This window comes from Theropithecus gelada, chromosome 2 (genome assembly GCF_003255815.1).
Source record: "Theropithecus gelada isolate Dixy chromosome 2, Tgel_1.0, whole genome shotgun sequence".
NCBI lineage: Eukaryota > Metazoa > Chordata > Mammalia > Primates > Cercopithecidae > Theropithecus > Theropithecus gelada.
In genome coordinates, this window is record NC_037669.1 from 34,708,358 (window position 1) to 34,732,263 (window position 23,906).

The following is a 23,906-nucleotide window of genomic DNA, read 5'->3' on the forward strand; positions in this document are numbered from 1 at the left end:
TTTTTTGGGAAGTCTATGACAGCAGGTATTACAATTCTACTTTGCCAGATGAGGTGGGTAAACCATAGAAAACTAGCATCCAAGAGAAGAACAGACTTGGATGTGGGTAGAATAATAGGAGGAACACTTACAGTCAGATAGATCAGAGTATGGATGCAGGCTCAGGCTTTTTTCCACTAAAATGTATAGAGCAATGTAATCTCACTGAGCCTCAGTTTCTGATACTGTGAACTAAGGATTATGACATCAATCTACAGTCAATGCTGTAAGAATTAAATGTGAAGAGTTTTATGGAGAGGGCATTTGCTAAATGTAACTATTTTTCTTACCCTCCTAAATTTTTTCAGTCTTTTAGACATTTGGGCTATTAGAGAACTAATGACCTCTGTGACCACACTAGCTCAGGCAATAACTAAATGAAACAGTTTTAAAAACACCAAGCAGGAGATAGCACAGAGTTTGAATCAGTTAGGTCTAATAGTAATACACACCTCACTTACTGGCTTTGCAATTTTAGATGCTACTTAATCGTTCTGGGGCTCAGTTTTTTCATTATAAAATGGGAATGGCTCATACTTTGCTGGGTAGTTGCTGAGTGTGGTAGCAAGGATTATAGACAACTCTTTATAAAGTATTTGGTATATTAGGTAAAAGTATTGTAATATATATTGTTCAGATTTTTTATTAATTAAGGTTTGTACATAGACTCATCTCCTGCACTTAATATTTCTTTTTCTACCCAAGACCTTGAAAGGGTTATGACAGGGGCTTTGATCACATATTAGCTGGTTTGGCTGTGGTAATTTAGCTCCTGAGTATTGGGATTACAGTACCAGCCCTGCCATTAACTATTTAACTATGACTTGGATAGGAATTCTAGGCCTGAATTTTGTTCGTCTCCAAAATGAAGAGGCTAGAATAAATAATTCCTAAGATTCCATGTTGCTATAATATTTTCTGGTTCCAGGGTCTTTTTACTGAGCTATAGCAGATAAATCCTCAAATCTTTAGAGCTTAAGCTACTTCTCTATGGTTCAATTTCCACATTCCCTCTACTCTATTTCTTCTTTAATTGCAAAAGGGGATAATTTCCATTACTTTGCAAACAAACCAATATCTCTATTCTGGCTTAGTGGCATACCAGGTTATTAATGCATCATACTTAAAAAAAAAAAGCCTGGATTGTTCTTCAATCCAGAAATCCAGTAATGTTGTAGGTAGTAATAATGAGAATAATGATGATTTATTTTCAAGGTTTTCTATGCCTCCAGGTCCCCAGTCATTGCACATGATAAAATACACCAAAATTAAAAATGAGATTAAGGTTTAACAGATAAAAAATACAGTCTAGGAACAAAACACATTTTTGGTATGCATCTCTACATTACACAACAGCCACTTAAAAAATAAACAAAAATAAGAAATCCATTAACCAACAACAGAATTTAATAATTATTAACTAGAAAGAAAATAAAATTAACTTGACCTTATCTTAGAAGGTTGTCGGAGATCTACTCAGTTTATGCAAGTGAAAAATATGTTTTGAAGTATAAGACCTCAATTTCAGAAGTCCAAGCTCTCCTCAAACTCAGAGGTAAACCTTCAGGAAAGATTTAAAATAAATGTATGGATTTTATTAGCATGTGTATATTATTTACCTTTGAATTAATTTGCTCTTGTCCTATTCTTGAGCTATCCTTCAATTGGTATTTTTATGTGTATCTACTATGTGCTTTCCCACTGCATTAGGAATAAAATTTAAATTCCTCACTCTGGCATTTCTCTGACCACAACTCCAGCCATTCTGCTTTGCTCACTTTGCTCTGGCCACTCTGAAGTCCTTTTAGTTCTTTGAATACAGAAAGTCTGTATTTGAATACAGGATTTTGTATATGCAGTTTCTATCTGGAGCTTTCTCCCCTCCCATACTCCCTTCCCTACCCCAAATTCTTCACCTGGGTGATATTAATTTCCGTCCTTCAATGCTCAACTCAAAGGACACTCTCTCTGAGAATTCTGTCCTGAGCACCCAAAGGACAGTATAAGGGATTTCCCCCACTCAATGTTGTCTTGCATACATAACTCTTTACGGGGACCACAGTTTGTAATACTGTAATAATGTCTGCATTTATTTCATGTCTAATTTCCTTAGGAGACTATCAATTTCATGATGAAGGTTGTAATGGATCATTTCTATATTTCTAGTATTAAGCATAGTTGAATAATGAGTTAATGATTCTATTGTGGTAGATTCAGTAGGGCTAAGAAATGTTAATTAAATATGGACTATTCCCTTAAAATTTTATTTTCTAGTAAGGGAATAAGGCATACAGATAAAGTGCTATAAAATGTAGAAAGTAATTCGTGTCTCAATAAAAGTGTAGATGAGTATTGTATTAATTTCTTAGAGCTGCTGTGACAAGTACCACAAATTTGTTATATTTATTATATATTTATTATATTGGGTACTGTCAAAGGCATGATACCAGGAACAAAATTTAACAGTTTTGGAGGCTACAAGTCCAAAATCAAGTTGTCAGCAAGGTCACTACAGGTGGTAAGTAAATTTGGTGGTTAGGGGAGAGTGGATTGTTTCTGTTCAGGTCAAAGAAAGAAGGATTCATGAAATTAATAACATTGGAAAAGAACTTGTTAGGATGGGTTGGTTTTGCATATGAAAAAATTGAATGATGGACATTCCAGATGCTGGAACAATATGAATAAAGGTAAGTGAGAGAACTTGGCCTGAGTATATAGTACATATAACCGGGTAGGTGACAATTAACTAAGAAATGGGATTACAGTTAGATTTTAGGGTGTCATGTATATTGATTAGCGATTGTTATACATAGAATTATTGAAAGTTTTGTCTGAACAAAGGCGACATAATCTTAGTGCTCCTGTTTTAGAAAAGTTAATGGGGCAGCAGTGTTTAGGATAAACTGATCTCCCTGCTCCATCTCTTCCAATTAGGAGATTTTTGCAAGCAAGAGAAGATAAAATCCTGACTAGAACAGAGATATCAAAGAAAGAGAATGAGACTTGGCCACTTACTGGACATCTAGGAGGAAGAAGAGGAAAGAATGATATATTTTGAATAAAGATGTCCTAGAGAATTGGAGTTAGAAAAGCTAGGATAGTCAAAAGGAGGATGATTTTTAGGTAGAGGAATAAATTTAGCTTTGATATACTGACTCAGAGAAACTAGAGCGATTTCTAGTTGAAGATTTAAATAAGGATGTTGGAAATATAGGACTAAAGTTTTGAAGACATATCAGGACGGGAGGTATAAATTTCTGAGTTATCCATAGTGAAATAATTGAAGTCATGTAATTCTGAGAAGCTGTGTCAAGTCATGAGAAGAGTATGAATGTGGAGTATGACAGACGTGATCACATTCTGTGTCTACTATTTACCTGTTGTATAACCTGGGGCAAATTGCTTAACTCCATCATTTTCTCATATATAAGGAAGAAGATAATTTTATCCCTTAATTAGGATTACATGAGTTAAATACTTAAAAGCTCTGCCATGTTTAAGCTGCTTTTATATTTTGGGGCATAATTCTCAATAAGAAATACACTTATTTTGCCATCTAGTATCTTAAAAATACGTGATGTGCTTTAAAAAATATTTATTTTCCTGTGATTCTAGTACACGTGATCTTTTAAACTTTCATGGCCTACTAATGAGTTACAACCCACACTTTGGAAAACTGATCCTCCCATACATTATGGTTCTCATCCAATTCCTCCTCTAGTCACTGGCCCCAACAAGCATTCTGAAATCACACCAATACTATTCAATGTTCTCTTGACTTTCATTTATTACTCCCTCTTCATAGGCTTCTTGCTAGTATCACATTATTCCTTCATGGCCCAGAAAAAAATGATAACCATTTACTTTCTCTGCTATACCATATAACGTTTTGTCTATAAGAAAGATGTGTTTTTCCCAGATAAATTATGAATTCCTTAATAACAGAAAATATGTGTTATTTATCTGTGTTTCTTGGTAAATATTTTGTTCATAGGAGGCACAGAATATTAATTCATTATTATAAAGAAAAGGGAGAAGAGGTTTGAAGAGAGAACTTTGCTGGACATCTACATCTAGGACCCTGCTTTGGTATCACCATGTCTCGATTCCTCCATCTTCTCTATATGCCAAAGCTTCCATGGAATTTTTAAAGGGCAGAACTATTGTCTCTTTGTCTTTGAGGCACAAAGACTCAGGCCACTGACTTTCAGTATATGGCGGAGAGAGGGAAGGCCTGGATGGGTTAATTAAGATAATGGAAGAAACTAGAAAATGTACAGAATTTAGCTTTGGGTAAAATAACAGAAAGGTTTTTACCATAGCCTCTTTGGATTGGTAAATGACAGAATCCAATGAAAGCAATGTGAAACAAATGACCAGAGCAAGTAATTCATTTTAAAATATTAAAGCTTATTTCTTTTTTTTTTTTTTCTGACTCTGGAAAACGTGCCTCTGATGGATATGACCCTGGCAACAGTGACATTCTGACACCATGCATGGTGCACACCCTTGGGAAGTTTGAATTCCACGTCACAACGGCTCTGCTCAGATTACTGGTTTCATCATGCCTGTAAGCCCAATTAAACTACCGGAGTTTCTAGTGGTCTTACGTCCACTTCGTAAATCATCATAAAGAATAATAAGTCTACCAAATAAATTTGCCTCTACAGGACTTGTTGCTCAACCAAAGGCATGATACCAGGAACAAAATTTAAAAAACAAAAACAAAAACAAACAAACAAACAGAAACCTCTTTTGATATCAACCAACGTTTTCAGGATACCTCTTTATATATGAATTTGAGATTTTGATGAAAGGGACTACAGTTCAACAAGTCTCAATAAATGAACCCAAGGCAATTTGCTCCTCAGGAAACATTTCTCAGACCCTGACTGTAGAGAAAAGGTTGAAGCCTCAGATTGTAAATTCAGATAGACTACCACGTCTAGGTCTCTAAGGATGAACCGTGATGGTGGTCAATATGCTTTGTGTAACGTTTGTGCCCTACCCTGTGCCTCAATTTACTTATTTAAAAATGAAGCGATTAGACTTTGTTTCTTACATCCTTTCCCACTATAATGTTTGGCAATGCTCTGCCCTTACATTTGCCTAAACTTTTTAATCTTAAAATATATAAAATGTTTTTTATAAAATTCTTTTATGTCATTAAATGTTATTGAACATGATAACAGTATAATTCACTAAGCCTAAATTTCATCATTTTAGTATTGCCTCAGAGGTCAAGTTTTATGAGAGCCTTAATTTGCATCACCAGAAGCTCATTTAATAAAAATGAAAGAATCCCTTTTGGAAATAAATTTTAAAAAGTGATGGTGGGGAAGAGGGACAGAGAAATGTATGTAAAAAAGAAAACAAACAGGAAACTGAACTTAGAAGGTGTCAAATGGTTCTGAGTTCTAAAGAATATTGTGGTCATATTAGTGTTGAAAAGCTGGTCCTAGCATTTTATGCACTAAAAGTACATTCTGTTAATGGTTCCTTCCCAAATCCCTGGCCTCTTGATCCAATATTTATTGTACCACTTGTCCCGTTTCCCTGAAACAAAATCTATCATATGGCAATAAGGCAAACTGAGGTATCAGAGCATCATCTACCCTGGAATTGGGCATATTTATCTGTGGAGTCGACTCTAGCGTGTGGAATATAAAACACACAACTTAAGTGGAAAACTGCTGAAGACCATTTCATAGGTGAAAAGGATGTGGTATGAATGGGCAATTCTCACTTTGGTCAGGAAAAAGAAATGTAAAGTCAATGAGGTAAGGGGCTGGGAGACGGATGCCTCGTATGATATGATAAGCAGAAAGGTTGTGTTTGGCAAATTCCTTGACCACCTTCTTCCTGGCTGTCAAAAACTGTATTCAACCTGTGTTTATAATAAATATTCTCTGATAGCATGAACCCTGGATTTCTGACTTTTAAAAAGTTTTGAAATTAAACTAATAACAGCTGTTTCATGATTACATATTATTGTATCAAGGGTTAGGAATTACAAAAATGAGTAAGAAAGAGCCCCTGCTCTTAGAGACCTTACTGTCTGTGGGTTTGAACTGTTGTAGTTATGACAACAATAACAATAATCATCATTTATTCACTGATATCAGCCAGGCACCATGCTCAGTGGACGACATACACAAACTGCCAAAGTCTCCTTCGTTTCACCGATGCAATGACAGTGAGGTGACCTTGCTCTGTCAATGCATCATCTCTTAACAAAAATGAACTTAGCAGGAATTCACACCATAGGCAGAGACATGTAAGCAACTCCAGAACTGTCTACTCTCAACACACAAGAACTACAGTCAACAAAAATGCAGTGAACTAGAGTGAAAAATGGAAGCAATTGTCTGAATCACCTTTAGTGTACTCTGTTGATTGGGGGCTGTGACACTCTAAAAACCATGATGCAGTAGACTCCACATCTGGCATTCCAACAATGGAAGGTTAAGTGTTTTAAGACTCTTAGTGAAAAAACTTGCAATACATTAACTGTAAAACTGAGGAAGACATCATAAGCTTCTGGATTTTATTACCAAAATGTACATTTTGATCTAAAATTAAAAATAAAAACAGATTGACTTTCCTTGTAGTATTTCACAACCTTTGAGTGCAGCATTAAAAATGCTTTTCTTTTTTTCTTCACCAACTATAAGCTTCTGTTTTCTTACCCTGGGCGTCTGAATCTTTTATATGCTTGGGTTCTATTCACTGCCTGTTATTCAGACGTTGAAATCCCAAATGTTAATTGTTCTTCCAAGTACATTGACAAAACAGCAGCTAAATAAGGGTAGACCAGACTGTGGTAGACTCTGACATGCATTTATGGAACAATGGGGCTCTGAGAGACAGCCTTGTAGCTCACGGGAAGACATAAGATGTGCTATTTTGACTGCTTCGTAGCAGAATGGGGAACACACGCACACAAGGGAATTATGCATTTTACTTAGTTTTGCCCAAAGTCCTCAAGGCAACAGAATCTTGTGATGTCATCATGAACTTTATTTCTCTCCATTTCCATTGACACAAAGGCTAAAAATTTCTAATGACATCACAAAGGAAAAAGAAATCTACTTTGATTCCATAAGAAATCTTTCACCTTCAGTGAGAGTGGTTTAAAAAAAAAAAGCAAGAATCTTTCCAGACAGGGTGTGTGTCACTGTGCTCATGCACAGTGGGTGACACCCTCTCTAATGAAATTCAAACCAGCCAAAAGAAAGGATTCACAATTTAGGTTGGATAAAAAACACATCCTGAATATTGAGACCAACAACTTTTTTTTTTTTTTTTTTTTTTTTTTTTTTAGAAGAAAATCATTTAAACATATATTTCTTCAGGGACATTCACATTTTTACTCGTGTCTGGTTACTATGTTACCAATGTTTTTGTCCTTTTTTGGGTTGGTCACAGAAACAGAGAAGAAGGTACAGGAAGCTTTGACTTACAGGAATACAGTGCAGCTCAATCTTTTGTTTTTAAGGTGCAGTGATTTCAGTCTCTAAATGTAACTTCAGGCAGTCTGAAAAGAAACAGGTTAAAATCTCTTTCAGTTATAATTGGTATTTCAGATTTAATTAAAAATTAAACTTTCATAATGTTTCACCATCCAAAGCAATGCATTATCAGTCAAGCGTGGCTTTTCTTTTTTTCTTTTTTTTTTTCTGTTAAGGGAAAAAAAAAAAAAAAAAAAAAAATCTCTTTTTCTTTTTTTTTTTTTTAAAGGAAAAAAAAAAAAAAAAAAAAAAATCCCTCTTCCCAGAGTAGTTTTTTAATGAAAAGAAAAGGATCTAAAGAGAAGAAAAAAAAGCAATTTTGAAAAACAAAATATGCCTCCATGTTAAGGACTTCATAATGATATGACTAGAAACTCAATGTTTCTGAATTTTAGCTATATTCTGATTTAAAAAAAAAAAATCCTAAACAATTTTTACAGCCTAAAGATTACAGAAAATATTAAGTTCAGGAAATAAAGAAGAAAATCTATGTATCTGAATACCCATATTAAAGGGAAATTATGACTTCAAATAGAATTGTAAAAAATGCTAGATCTGCTACTTTCCAGTGACTGAATTGCTGGTGAGATAGATGGTGAAGTAGGGCTAAATGAACATATTTAACAACACAAAATGGCCATTGAAATGTACTGTATTATGGGTTTAGCGTGCCCTATTTCACATCATATTGTACATCTTGTCACATGCAGCCACTGCTGTTTGAAGCAGCACAGGAAGACCAAGAGAGTCTGAACAAGACTCCCTGGTTTAAATAACTGTAACCACATTGGTTATTTTTTAAATATGTATTTTTAATTCTAAATTAAGTAAGAGTCCAGGCATTAAGAGCTCCAAGTGTATAATAAATATTGGGCTTAAAATATACTATTTTTTCATCATTTCTTTCTTCAAACAACACCATTTATAAATAAGGTAATAGTATTTTTTAAATTAAAAAAATCACACACTAGAATTAAATCATCCTTACTTTTAGCTTTGAAAAACTGATACAATGGGATTTAGAAAAATTTAGTTTTTAAAATATAAATGAGGTAATATAACTCGCTTTCTTTCATTTCACAGCATGGCAGAATACTTTCTACATATTTGTAACACTAAATGTCATATGTTTATGTCCAATTTCACATTAGTGCAAGGTAATATTTTAATATTTCCCCATAGGAGAGCATAATCACAAATCACCCCTGAAATTGTACTATTATTAGAAAGCATATGTAGTTCTTACTTGTGATTCCTGTTTTCTTTTTCTCTTGAAATGTATAGAGGAATATTTTGGGTAATTGTTCTATTTGATATACATAGATTTTAAGTGTAAACATGCTCAGGTTCACACTAAATTCACTCATGAATGAGATCAGATTTAAAAGAAAAATCACTGACATTGACTACTAAACTTTTCCCCCTCCTCTCACATGCCTGGATTAGGCTAAAAATGAACCAGCGTAAAGGCAGAAATTATGGAGGCGTCACCAGGGACAACTGAATGAGAGGAGGGGAGTGCACATATTTCCTTTTAAGGCAGCAAAACATTCATAAAAGAAACTGACAAAAATAACTTGTGCTTAGGAATTATATGAGATATAATATAAATATATTGAATAACAATAATCTCTGAAAAATGATTCAGAAATGTAAAAACTGCCCACCTCTGGATAAATCTGAACCACCAACTGGCACTGTTCTACTCACCAACAAAATACGGTTAGTGAAACGAATTCACTTTCTAGTTTAGACATGAAAAGGTGATAGAAACTAGGCTGAATATTTACATATAAACATTTAACTGACAACTAGTAATTCAATTCAATCAGTCAGTTTTCCTTTTCCTCAATTTGCCAGATGTTGAATGAATTGAACTATCAGCTCAAAATAATTAAATCAATTATATGAGTAGATGGTCAGTGTACCAATTTTCATTTCCCCCCTCCTCCATGCCATTTCTCCTTCTCCTCTTTGATCTTTTTCTCCTATTTCTGCATGTTTCTTCTCTACTTTCACTTTCTTTCCTATTCTTTTTTCCTTCTTTTTTTTTTTTTCTCTTGGTGAGGGTAATGAGGCTCAAAAATAACATCTTGTATCCTGTTGAGGGAAACTTGGTCACAACTATCCTTCCAGATGACAAACTCATTCTTAAATGTCTGTTTCCCAATCCAAAGAAAACACAGCAGTTGAAAAAATAGAGACTCAACATCACTTACAACTACCAACACCACCCATCTTAATTCCCATGCTGTATTCATCATGAGGAGAACTGAAATTTATTTACATTATATCTAACCTCAAATAGGACCACAAATAAGACTAATAACAGGACCATTTTGTGGCACTCAGGCAAACGGCTGGGCAAAACAGATGGATCTTACTTTGCGCCAGGACTCAAAAAATATAGTCGCCAACTCACTGTTGGCGACTACATATCTTGGCCCAAAGATGGACCTGGAAGTGGGACCGGTTGTCTTTGATATGAATAGTGCTCCTCTTCTTATCTCCTCATGAACAAATCAGTAACTCTGTCACTATATAGTGAGGTTATCAGGTAGAATTGCTTAAAAGACTGGTCATCAAGGATGTAAAATATTCTGAGGGAATGTCAGGTGAGATGAAGGAACAGAAAGTCAGAAAAAATACCTTATTTTTGGCACTTTTGTCTATTTTCAGCTTTCTGTGTTTTTTAATTCAAATTCACTACTGTACACTGAACCCACCTTTAAAATAGATTTACAGAGTATGTGTCATCAATAAGAAAACTTGCTTCTCGCATTTCAGGTTCCAAAATCTGTTAAAATTTTAAGTCACATAGATCAATCTCAGTCATTATTAAAATTGGCAACCAGTGTCAGACTTCTTTAATCAGAACAAAACTATGTAAGGCTTTATAGATTACAGTCAACATCCAATGATGCACTGAGCAACAGCTCAGTAATCAGTGCAAATTACAAAATCCGGAAGAATGCTTTTCTGGCAGAGACCCTTTAGCAAAAGAGTTGTACATTCTGCACTCCTTAAAGATTCTGAATGGCTTTCCAGAGAAGTAGCAAATGCATTATATTACAGTAACCTATCTTGTAAGTCACAAGGCCACAAACAAAGCCTCTAGTCAATAAAAAAAAAAACCTGAAGGGGGGTGAGAACTATAGATCTTACCACTGACTACAAACAAAGGGCTGCTTCTGACCACATTCTACTTTTTAAAATCCTCACACAGAAGGAGTTTTAGATATCACCAGGTCACAGAACTTCAAGGAAAGAACAACAAAGCATTCCAGCTTAGGAGGTCTATGTTAATTCAGGCACTTCTCTTATTGCTCTTCCAACTATTCAGTACTGATTGTATCTTGCTCCGATTGCTTTTGAGAGTTCACTCATCTCTCTATGATTTATTTATTCAGACATTGTACAGATTTGATTTTTAAGAGACAGCCCTGTTTGTGGTCAGCATAGAAGGCTAATTATAATACTTTAATTATTTATTTTAGTATTTTTTTCTTTTCAGTATTTAAAAACTTTTTATTATAAAAAAATTCAAATATATGCAAGAGTACAGAACATAGCAAAATGAACTCTCTAGTACCCATCACCCATTGTCAATTGTTTTCCCAATTATACTCTCACTACTTTTTCTTCAACCAGATCATCTAAAAGACAATCCCACATAGCTTATTATTTTATGCATGAATACTTTACTATGTGTTACTGAAAGATGACAATCATAACTAATATCATTCTACATCGAAAATAATAGTAATTCTTTAATGTCATTAAATATCCTGTCCATGTTAAATGATTGACTTTTAAATGGTCTTTACTTTTCATAGCTGGTTAGTTTGAATCAGGATCTAAATAAGATCTACACATTATATTCAAATGATAATTATCCTTTAATCTATAAATTCTCCATTCACTTTTTAAAATTTTAACTTTGTATTTTGGAACAATTTTAGAATTGTGGAAAAGTTGCAACGATAGTACAGAGAGTTTCCATATTTCCTTCACTAGTTTCTCCTAATGTTAATATCTTACATAACCATGGTAAATTTGACAAAATTAAGTAATCAATATTGATACAATATTATTAACTAAACTACAGACTTTATTCAGATGTCATCGATTTTTCCATTAATATGTTTTTTTCTTTTATCTGTTCCAAAAATCCAATCCAGGGTACCATACTGCATTTTAATTGCCATGTTTCCTTAGTCTCTTCTGATCTGTGATAGTTTCTTAGTCATTCCATGTTTTTCATGACTGATAATTGTGAAGACTAGTGGTCAGATATTTTGTGAAATCTTTTACAACTTTGATTTGTCCAATCCCATAACTAGATTAGGATTATAGGTTTACAGAAGAATACAAAAGAGGTGATGTGCCCTTCTTATAACATAATATCAAAGTATATGTTATCTCTGGGTATGTTAACCTTGGTCGCTTGCTTAAGAGAATGTCTGCCAGGTTTGTCTATACTTCTCTTAGTTTTAATAAGCATAATTTCATTTGTTAACAGTTTATTGAGATATAAATTATATAACATACAATACACTCTTGTTATGTGTACAACTCAATGACATTAAGTAAATTTAGAGTTGTATAACCATCACCACTATTCATTTTTAGAATATTTTTGTCACCCTACGAAGATCCTTCATACCCTTAGGCAGTCAATCCCTAGACCCAGACAACAAATATTTTCTGTCTCTATAAATTTGCCCTTTCTGGATATTTTTATTAATGCAATCAAATAATATGTGATCTCTTTCATGTGTAGCTTTTTCACTTATCATAATTCATTTTTAAGATTCATTTGTGTTGTGGCATGTAGCAGTAGTCTATTACCTTTTGTTGATGAATACCATTCCATTGTATGGATATAACACATTTTATTTATCCATTCATCAGCCAATGGACATCTGAATTGTTTCCAGTTTTTTACTGGTATGAATAATGCTGCCATGAGCATTCACATAAAATACATCTCTGTGTGGACATACTATTTTTCCCCTCTTGGATACCTTAAAGTGGTATTGCTGGATCATAAGAGTAAGTTTATTTTAACTTTTAAGAAACTTCCAAACCACTTTCCAATGTGACTATACTCTTACATTTCCCCTGGTAATAATATAGGAGGCTTCTAATTTGTCTTTATCTTCCAACACTTTTTACTATCTGTCTTTATTATAGCTAGTGGTTGTGAAGTAGTATCTTATGGCTTTAATTTACTTTTCCCTGGAAATAATAATGTTGGCCATGTTTTCAAGTGTTTATTAGGCATGACTTCATCTTCTTTGGTGAATCACTTTGGTGAATTGTCAAATATTTTGCCCAATTTTTAGCTGGGTTGCTTGTCTTTTTATTATTGAAGAATTCTTTATATATTATGCATAACAATTTTTATCAGATTATGATTTGCAAATCACAGTCTTGCAAATATTTTCCCCCTGTCTTTGGTTTGTCATTTCATTTCTTTAATGGGTCTTTTGAAGTGCAAAAGTTTTAAATTTTGTTGACATCCTAATCACCAAGAATTTTATTGAATCAAGCTTTTGGTGTGATAGCTAAGAACTTTTTCTAACCCAAAGTCATGAAGATTTTCTCCTGTTTTCTTCTAGAAATTTTATAATTTTAGCTCTTACATTTAGGCCCATGATTTAATTTTTATGCATGATATGAAATAAGAATCTATGTTTTTACAGTCCTAGGTTCATGAATATTTATTTATATTGTATATAATCCTAGCATCAATTACAAAAGCACTACTTATTGAAAAGACTATCCCTTCCCCTGACAAATTGCCTTGGCACCTTTGTCAAATTTAATTGATCAAAAATATAATGGTTAATTCTGTGAACTTTGAATTCCATTCCGTTGATCTGTATGCCAATATCATACTCTATACAGTAAGTTTTAAAAGCAGAAATTGTACATTATCTAATTTTGTTTTCCTTTTTCAAAATTATTTTCACTATTTTCGGTCTTTTGCATCTTCATGTAAATTTTAGGATTAGCTTGTCAATTTCTGTAAAAACGCCTTTATTCTTTTTCACAGGATTGTGAATTGAACTGTTTTCTTAATTTCATTGTTTGTTGCTAGCATACAGAAATATAACTGATTTCTGTACAATATCTCTTCTTATATCCAGTTAACTTGTTGAATTCCTTTATTAGTTCATGTGTGTGTGGTGGGCGAGGTGTATGTACATTGTTTAGAACTTTCTATGTACAGGATTATATTGTTGGCAAAGAATTAGTTTTACTTTTTACTTTCCAATCTGTATGCCATTGATTGTTTCTTTCTGCTGGTGTGTCTGCCTTTCTCTTTCCCTTCTGCTCCCCCTCCCCTGCTTCCTCTTCTTCTTCTTTTTTTTCCCCTCTAATTTGTTTCTCTCTCTCTTTCTTTCTTGTATTTATCATTCTGGACTGGATTGAATCTCCTGTACAATGCTGAATAGAAGACATAAAAACTGACAACCTTGCTTCTTTTCCAATCCTAGGAGTATATCAGTCAGGTTTTCATCATTACATACATTAGTTATAAGTTCTTCATAGATGCCCTTTGTCAGGTTACAGAAGTTCTCTTCTATTCCTTTTGTTGAAAGTTTATATCACAAGAGGATACTGGAGTTTCTCAAATGTTTCTGTGTATCTATTGAAATGGTCATGTTTTTTTTTTTTTTCTTTTTTCTATTAATCTGGTATATTGCATTAATTAATTATTGGATGTTAAGTGAAACTCGCATTCCTGGGTAAATCCTCTGTGGTCAGACTGTATAATGCATTTCTACTTTGCCACATTTGGTTAGTGAATATTTTGTTGAGTTTTGGTGTCTATATTCATGAGGGAATCTGGTCTACAGTTTTCTTTCATTGTGATGTCTTTGTCTGGCTTTGCTCTCAGTGTAATTTTGTAGAAATAACTGAAAAATGACCTTTCTTGCTCTATTTCTAGAAAAGTTTGTGAAAGATTGGTATTGGATAGAATTCACCAGTGGAGCCATCTACACCTAGGATTTTCTCCTAACTATATATTGTATCTCTTTACTATTATGAGTCTGTTCATATTTTCTATTTCCTCTTGAGTCAGTTTTGGTAATGTGTACATTTTTAGGATTTTATCCAGCTAACTGCTAACAACTGTCCAGTTGCTAACAATTGTCTAATTGTCAAGCAATGACAATTGAGGTCAACAAATGATCAGTCACAGGTTGTATTTCTAACTATCAAGCAATGAAAAGGATTATGAGGTTATAATATTTGTTCACAGTATAGTATGAGATCAGGAATGAGAGAGAAGGTATCACCACCAACCCTATAGAAATGAGAATGATTACGAGGTTATACTATTTGTTTATAGTATAGTGTGAACTATAATTATACTTCATAATCCTTTTCATTTCTGTGGGATTGGGGGTGATACCTTCTATCTGATTCCTCATTTTGGTAATCTGTCATCTTCTCTCCTTTTTCCTTGATCAGTCTAGCAAAAGAAAAACTGTTTTGGTTATCTTTTAAAAAACTAACTTTTGGTTTCATGAATTTTCTCTATTATTTTCATTATCTATTTCATTGATTTCTGTTCTTATCTTTGTTATTTCCTTCCTTCTGTTTAAATAGAATTTAGTTTTATGTTTATATTATATCTATACTTACCTACATAATGACATGATGAGGTCCTTTTGTTTAGGTGAATTTTAGATATGTTTTTGTCATTTCATTTCCACTTAAAGGATTTCCTTCAGTATTTCTTGTAAGGCAGGTCTACTAGCAGCGAATTGTCTCAGTCTTTGTTTATTTGGGATATCTTTATTTTATATTTATGTATGAAGAACATTTTTGCTAAATATAAAATTCCTAAATGACATTTTCCCTTTTTTTTCCTTCAGCACACTGAATACGTTATCCCTCTGCCTTCTGGCTTTGTTTCTAATGAGAAGTAAGCTGTTAATCGTAGTGTTGTTTTCCTGTATCTAATAGTCTTTTTTTTTCTTGTTACTGTCAAAATTTTCTCTTTTTCTTTCAAAAGTTTGACTATAATGTGTCTATTTACAGATCCTTTTTGTGTTTATCCAACACAGAGTTTCTGTGCTTCTCAAATGTGTAGATTCATGTTATTCATCACATTTGGGAAGTTTTTGGCTATTATTTCTTCAAATATTTTTGAGCCCTTTCTTTCTTTCCTCCTCTTCTCTACCATTACAGATATGTTAGTATGCTTGATGGTGTCTCACAGGTCTCCGAAGCTCTGCTCATTTTTTTCATTGTTTTTTTCTTTCTCTTCAAATCAGACCATTTCTATTAATTGATTTTCAATCTCATTGTTTGTTTATTCTGCCATCTCAAATATTCTGTTGAGACTCTCTTGCAAATTTTTTATTTCTGTTATTATATTTTTTAACTCCAGAATTTTTGTTCCTTTTAAAATAACTTATCTTTATATTGATACTCTCTATTTAAAGAGTAATTACGGTAATACTTTAATTATTTAACATGATATCCTGTTATTTGAACATATTTATAATAGCGCTTTCAACTCTTTGTTTGCTAAGTTTAACATCTGCTGTCTCCACTTCAACCCAGATATAATTTCTAATTTTTCTTCAGACACTTTCTTTTAACCGCTTTTTAAATTGGGTATGAGTCACACTCCTGTTTATTACATGTCTCATTTTTTTCTTGAAAATTGACATTTTATATACTATATTACAGCACTCTGGCTTCTGACTTTTCCCTGTTGAGGGTTGTTGCTGCTGTTGCTGTATTTGTTTATTTAGGACTTACCTAACGTAACTCTGTGCAGCCTGTCTTCCCCATGCTGTGCCACGGCTGATGTTTCTGCTCAGTTTGTGTAATTTCCATTTTTGTTTTTAAGCTAGGACTTTCCCCTGTGTTAACACAGTTTAGTGGTCAGCCAACGATCAGTCACAGGTTGTACTTAAACACCTATGACCACTATGCTAACTAACACCTCTAGTTAATATATATGTGTGTGTGGGGTGGAGAATGCACTCAAAGTTCAGGCAGTTTAGAAGTCTTTTTTTTTTATTTTTACTTTCCATTTGTTCTCTCTTATCTTCTCTCTGTGTGCCCAAAGCCTTAGGTTCAGCTAAGGATAAGTGGACATCTTGGTCCTCCTCTGGTCTTCCCCAAAGTATGTGTGCAGCCTTTCAGACCTCTAGGAATATGTGGTAGTTTACCAAGGTTCACTATGATAGTATCCTTTTCCAATTCTCCCTGCTAAATTTCTGACCAATCTGCCAGTTCTTTTCTACTCTGAACTGTAACTTCAGGCTACATATGATGTTTATTCTCCCTGCTTGTTTGCCCCGAGATTGTCACTGTTTTGACCAAACCTAAGGGCATGGGATTTTTCTCTGTTCTGCTCCATCAAATTATCAAATCACCCACTTTCAGCAGTGAAGTTGTGGGTTTTCATGACTCGTCCTGCCCTGGCAGAACTATTGATCCAACGGAACTGTGGGGAGGGGTAATTGGAGGAAGCAGTCCTGGCTAAAACACTGGGGGCTCCTAATTGTGCTAGTTGTCCCAACGTAACTTTTAATTTGGCCCCTTTCGCTCCCAAGTATCCAGCTTCTGTGATATGATTTATGACCTTTTAATCTATAATGGGCATAAACGACTTATGCCATTTCTTCAGCAAATGACCATTGTCTAATTCTTTTCTTAGTAATGCAGGAATCAGGGGCCTAGCTGCAGGTAGGCATGCATGTGGGGGTGGAGGGAGTCTCACTGCCATTGAATGAACATTTTCATAATAATTACATGTGTACAGAAAATCTTCAACTGCCCCTCCTACTACATCTCTAGAAGGTTTAAAGGTTTGCGGGGGTGTGGGGGGGATTAAGGATTTCTAGAGAAGTGTATGGGATATAGGTATAAGGTTACCAAAATTCTCCCATGGGAGATAAATAATTTCGCCTCACTTTATAGAGTTTGGAGAAACCACTCAGCAAGAAGGACTAGAATTACTTTGGTTAATAATGAGTTGCTATGAACTTTGGAGCTGGACTGAGTTGGAATAAACCTATTCTAAGCAATTGTAAAGAATATGTCATTTAGACTTAATCTTATACAAAACAATAATAGCTCAGAGATCTAAGTAGGTCCAAATACTTACTTGTATCAGGTTAGTATTTGCCAGCTTATTTTCTCACAGATTCCTGTGCTCACTCAGGTTATACTTCCTTGGGAACATACAAAGGGAATAAGCTCCTTTTGGAACTCAAATAACTTGTAAATCAGAAAGTTCCCATATAGATATAGAGAATAATATTTAGTATAAAATAATTTTTCCTGTACATGATGATCCACAATAATGCCGCCTTGAGAATAGACTTCCCTAGAGCATTTAAATTATGAACAGATTTACAAAATAACTCCTATCACATGAAAAGAGATAAACATATAGTATCTGCTTCTATGAATTATCTAAGCTTTCATTTTTCTTCAGAGACTGAAATAGAAGAAAAAAAATCAGCAAACTTTGTTCAGGAGAAATTAAGAATGTATAAAGCATTAATTATGAATATCTTACTGATATTTTTGGATCAACATAATACTTCACTTTTACAAAATATTGAGGAAATCAAAGTATTCACCAAACTTCATCTCATTAAAGTGTCATAACCTTTAATCTAGGAACCTGTAATAGTAAAGATTACTGTTTCTGTTTGGAAAACAAGAAATCTAATCCATGAAACAAAACTTTGAAACATCACACACATTGCTTAAAGATGTAAGTCTGATGATGGAGAATGTGATGAAACTCCATCACCTTGTTGTATAAGGTTATCAATAGGGCAATATCCAGGCTGCAATGAAAAAGAAACTTGAAGCCTCAAACTCCTATTGTGTATACATTCGAGTGGATTCAAAACAAATATTTAAACAGATTTCTGTTCCTGTGGAATGGTATTTTTCCAGCAAACCTCTCCAGTGATTGTTTTTATTAGGCTTTGCAATTTCTATAAAAGGATATCAACCCTATCCCAACTTGATTACTATTTCTGCTATTAATTAACAATAATAAAAAAAATAGGCTGGGCATAGTGGCTCACGTCTGTAATCCTAGCATTTTGGGAGGTTGAGATGGGCAGATCACATGAGTCCAGGAGTTTGAGAACAGGCTGGGCAACACAGCAAAATCCTGTCTCTACAAAAAATGCAAAAATTAGCTGGGCATGGTGGCACACACTCGTAGTCCCAGCTACTTGGGAGGCTGAGGCAGGAGGATCGCTTGAGCCTGGGAGGTGGAGGTTGCAGTGAATCAAGATGGCACCACTGCACTCCAGCCTGGGTGACAGAGTGAAACCCCATCTCAAATAATAATAATAACAAAAATAGTTGTATTTCAAGTAATACAATCCAGATAATCTAATATAATATAATCTAGATAATCTAGACTTCACTGTCATTCAATGAATTATATCTATGAGAAGTGTTGTCTATTTGGGCCAAATCTTTTAAGAATGGGAATACTAAAGTTCACAGTAATAAGATGTTGTCAGTCTACATTGAGGACTACAAAGTAGAATTTCTATAAAATATCCTTTGTTCCTAATGAAAATTAATATTTATCTTGATATTTACATTATAATACAGTGATCCCTATACATACTGAAGAGCATCCTAGGAAGATTTATTTTTCTTAGTATCAGCATTGTATTTCTTTAAAATATATAATCAGAGCCCAATCTGTAAATGTACATAAGATTCTTTATAGGATGCTTTTTAAATGCAGGTCAAATTCTTGCCCCCTTCTCATATTTTTTCCACTGTTTACCTATTTTATTTTTTATTTACTTAATTTATATTATATATTTCATTTACTTTCATTTATATTTATACAAATATATTTCTATATAAATATATTTACATTGTTCATGGATGTATCATTTAAGCTATCTCAATTTCTTTTTGTAACAAAGAAATATCTGTCTCTACTGTTTATTTGTCTGTCTACCCTTCCATGTAACAATTCATCTAAATTTACTATATGATACCCCAACATTTCAGATGCAATTTGAAAATATCAACTTTAGATCTTCTATAAACTCATCTATGTTTTTTTGGTGACTTTAGTTTTCTTCTACCTTCGAAGCTATTCAAATCAGAATAGCCTCAAATCTGCCTTAAATTTGTCTGAGACAAAGTAACAGATTTGTATCATCAGAGCTCAATATTAATTTAAAGCTTAGCTAACCACTTCTTTGCTAAGTCACCTGAAGATGATTCTTGCCTTTCTGTGCAAGAATAAAATAATTTGCGACCTATGGAACAACACCAACCATTTTCAAATAACTAATAAGGCATGTAACATAGAGCAGACCCAACTGATTATATAGTTTGTACCCTGCCCAAGGCACCTAGTCCATGAGTGTGTTCCACTCAATAACCCATGGTCCCTAGCCCAAGCTGCATCTGCTTGAGTAAAGCGTTTCTTTTAATAATTTGCACAAAGGTGTCCAAACAGGCAACTTTTTTCTAAGTTGTATTAAACCTCTATGTAAGATAAGACAGGCCCTCTATAATATGTTTCTATAGTACCTCTACAGAATATAAATAATCGTATTAATATTAGCTGGCTCTCTAGGCCGGGCGCGGTGGCTCAAGCCTGTAATCCCAGCACTTTGGGAGGCCGAGACGGGCGGATCACGAGGTCAGAAGATCGAGACCATCCTGGCTAACACGGTGAAACCCCGTCTCTACTAAAAAATACAAAAAACTAGCCGGGCAAGGTGGCGGGCGCCTGTAGTCCCAGCTACTCGGGAGGCTGAGGCAGGAGAATGGCGTAAAACCCGGGAGGCGGAGCTTGCAGTGAGCTGAGATCCGGCCACTGCACTCCAGCCCGGGCGACAGAGCCAGACTCCGTCTCAAAAAAAAAAAAAAAAAAAAAAAAAAAAAAAAAAAAAAATATTAGCTGGCTCTCTAGCTGTTACATGTAACATAAATATTCAGGTAACCTCCTAGTAATGACTAACCTCATGAACTTAGGTCTACATGACTTGCACTAAAGAATGCTTTAAAAATAGAATGTTAAGTTCTGAGACAATGGATTATTTGTACAATAAAATACTTCTCCTTTAAATTTAGCTTCTGGCTCCCATTCCTTCAGGCAGATTTTATATATTAGTAGTTACATCTTAATGAATTATCTACAGGTAGGCCATATATAACACATTTTTACATTAACTTTTTGTGACTATGACATTAATACATGCCCATGGCAAAACCAAAATAAAACAAAACAGTACACTGAAAATACAGAAAGTATGATGAAAAAATTACGAGCATCGATAGTCTGATGACACAGAGACAATAAACCACTACTGGACCTTCAGGATTTCATTCCAATGTGACACATTTTAATCCCAATTTGGCTTACCCATTTTCCCTTGCACACAATGAATAGCCTCCTATTTTTACTATTTGGTATTGTGCTTAAGCAACTGAAATATTTCAAGTATTTCTATAGCAATTGTTTTCTACAAAATTAATTTAGTAATTGATCAAGTAGTATTATACATTAATAGCCCTGATATTGATCATTATTCATGATAACTACTCATTGTTATTGCTTATTCTTTCATGAATTTGGTTTTATACAACCATGTCTTATGGAGATTTTATACACACACACACACACAAAACACACACACACACACACAACCTGCTACTAAGTAAGTATTAAGCCATTTCTCTGAAATAATATGGAGGTTAGAAGTAGCTTTTAGATGAACAAAATAAAATGGTAAATTGATGCTTAAAAGTCAAAAATTTCATATCAATGCCAAAGATACATTATTTGAGATAATACTCTTTTTTCTTTATTTTTATTTTTACTATCTTTGCTACAACACTACAATATCAATATGGAGAACTGTGAGTCAGCTACGCCTATAAAGGTAAAGTGCCATAAAAACCCCAGTGCATCTCTCTCAAGAGTCTAATCTTATTCTGTCTGAGGAGCTATCCTCTTTCTGTGAACTCTGTCATGTAGAATTACATCATCTCCCATGGCTCAGATTATCTCCAATTTATAAAATGCTTTAACACAAACTGTTATGAAGTGGGCTCTGTTATATATTCATATAACTTCCTCTTCACTTTGGTTAATACGGAAATACACAATACATCAATATGCGTTTCATTAAGACAGTTGTTTCGATATAGTAACAAGCTGGGCAAATAGAGGAAGTGTGCTGGGTGCAATTTATTTACATTTTAATAAGACCTCAAACAAATGATACCACACAGGAAGCTCAGAGTTAGGTTAAGGAGAAATGGTGGCTAAAAAATGCCTTGAAGTTTGGAAGCTGTAAGTATTATCTAATCAATAGTATTACTTTTGAATTAAGATAGAATAACCATTCCACAGGGACAGGTATTGTGGTCTGTGACAAACATTATTCAATGCAGACATTAAAAATTTAGGGGAGATATAAATTTTTAAAATTTGATAAATTTTTAAGACTAAACCTTAGAATATATGCCAAATGCTAAATCTTAAAATGGATGGGTCTATGCAATAAAAATCTCATGAAAACCCAAAGTATGGCAGTTTTCTTCCTTAATATACCAAAGCTTACTGCTAAAATCCTCATTTAATAGAGACGATAACTTCACTGTTCACATTTTGGGTTTCTCCTACTATGCATGTTAATTCTTTTTGAATAGTTCTAAAAATCAAGACAAGTATGTACTTTAATGAAATAGGAGATTCAGAAAGCAATGATTTTCAGTCTACAATATAGTAGCCTGCACTATTCCTATTTCCAAACTCTGAGCAGGGTCACCTTTGTTTGAGACAAATTATCACTAGTAATATCTTACAGATTAATGTGCATGACATTCGTCTATCCAGTGTAGTTCCCAAGACAATAAAAAAAAACTTGCAAAAGTAAAATTATTTAAGCTGCCAGTGAAGAAACAATTGTAAAAGTACAATAATGATAGGAAAAGCATGAAGAGGCCAGGGTGAGGTAAGTACACAAAAGGAATCTCGTAAGAACTGACACATTTGCTAAAAGAACAAGAATATGATTCCGTGTGTGTGTGTGTAAATCTCTCTCTATATGTCTATATGAAATACATTTATACAACATATATATACATTTATATATATATACACACACACACACATAATAAATCAGGCCTGGCTTAGTAGTTCAAGCCTATAATCCCAGCACTTTGGGAGGCTGAGGCAGGCGGATCACCTGAAGTTGGGAGTTTGAGACCAGCCTGACCAACATGGAGAAACCCCGTCTCTACTAAAAATATAAAATTAGCCGGGAATGGTGGCACATGCCTGTAATCCCAGCTACTCGGGAGGCTGAGGCAGGAGAATCACTAGAACCTGGGAGGCAGAGGTTGTAGTGAGCTGAGATTATGCTATTGCACTCCAGCCTGGGCAACAAGAACGAAACTCTGTCTCAAAATAAAATAAAATAAATAAATAAATAAATAAATAAATAAATAAATAAATACACACACACAGAGCCATACATATATGCCTCTATAAAAATAAATATTTCATTAGGAGTTTTGCAATTTGCTTATTTGTATCTATCTATGAACTAGAAAGTAAGTTCCTTGAAAGTATGACATAAAGTAAAACATAAGTTTTCTGTGTTGTAACTGATAAAAACTAGCATGATTCTGAGCAGAAAATTGGTTCTCAATAAATATTTGTGTGAAATATAAAAAATCTAATTTCATTTCATGCATACTATGTAAAAGAACAACATTAAAGAATTCCCAAAAATAAGACAAATGATATCATTATATGGGGAAAGCAAGTTAGATTATGCTACACTACACTGAGCCAATAAAATTAAGACCAAAAAAAAAAAACCCTTCAACTGAAAATAAATCTATGTAAATACACGTTGAAATCCTACAGATGATTCAGACTCCAGAGAAATGAAACCCCAATGACAGCATCATGAAAACGAGTTGCCCCAATATCACATATCATTTCTGTCATGCTGTATAGGAAGTGGTAAAGTGTGATGAGAAATTCCAATTTCCTAATCACACAGAATATAAACAATCTATATTATAGAAGTCTATTAATTTTCTGAGGCATTATAAACTTTTATGGACGTTTTTGATTAGAATCTGAACACGATGGTGTTTCAATATAAAAACTCATAATTTCAATTGTGAATCACCATTTTACATTTAAACAATTTTAAAAATTCACATTGTGGCAAGGAATACCATTAGGTTATTTTAAAAAACTCTGAAAGTTTTCTTAATGAGGTCATAAAGTTTTTTTCTAGTTATGCAAGAGCAATTTGATAGTGGGAAATCAATTATGCTATT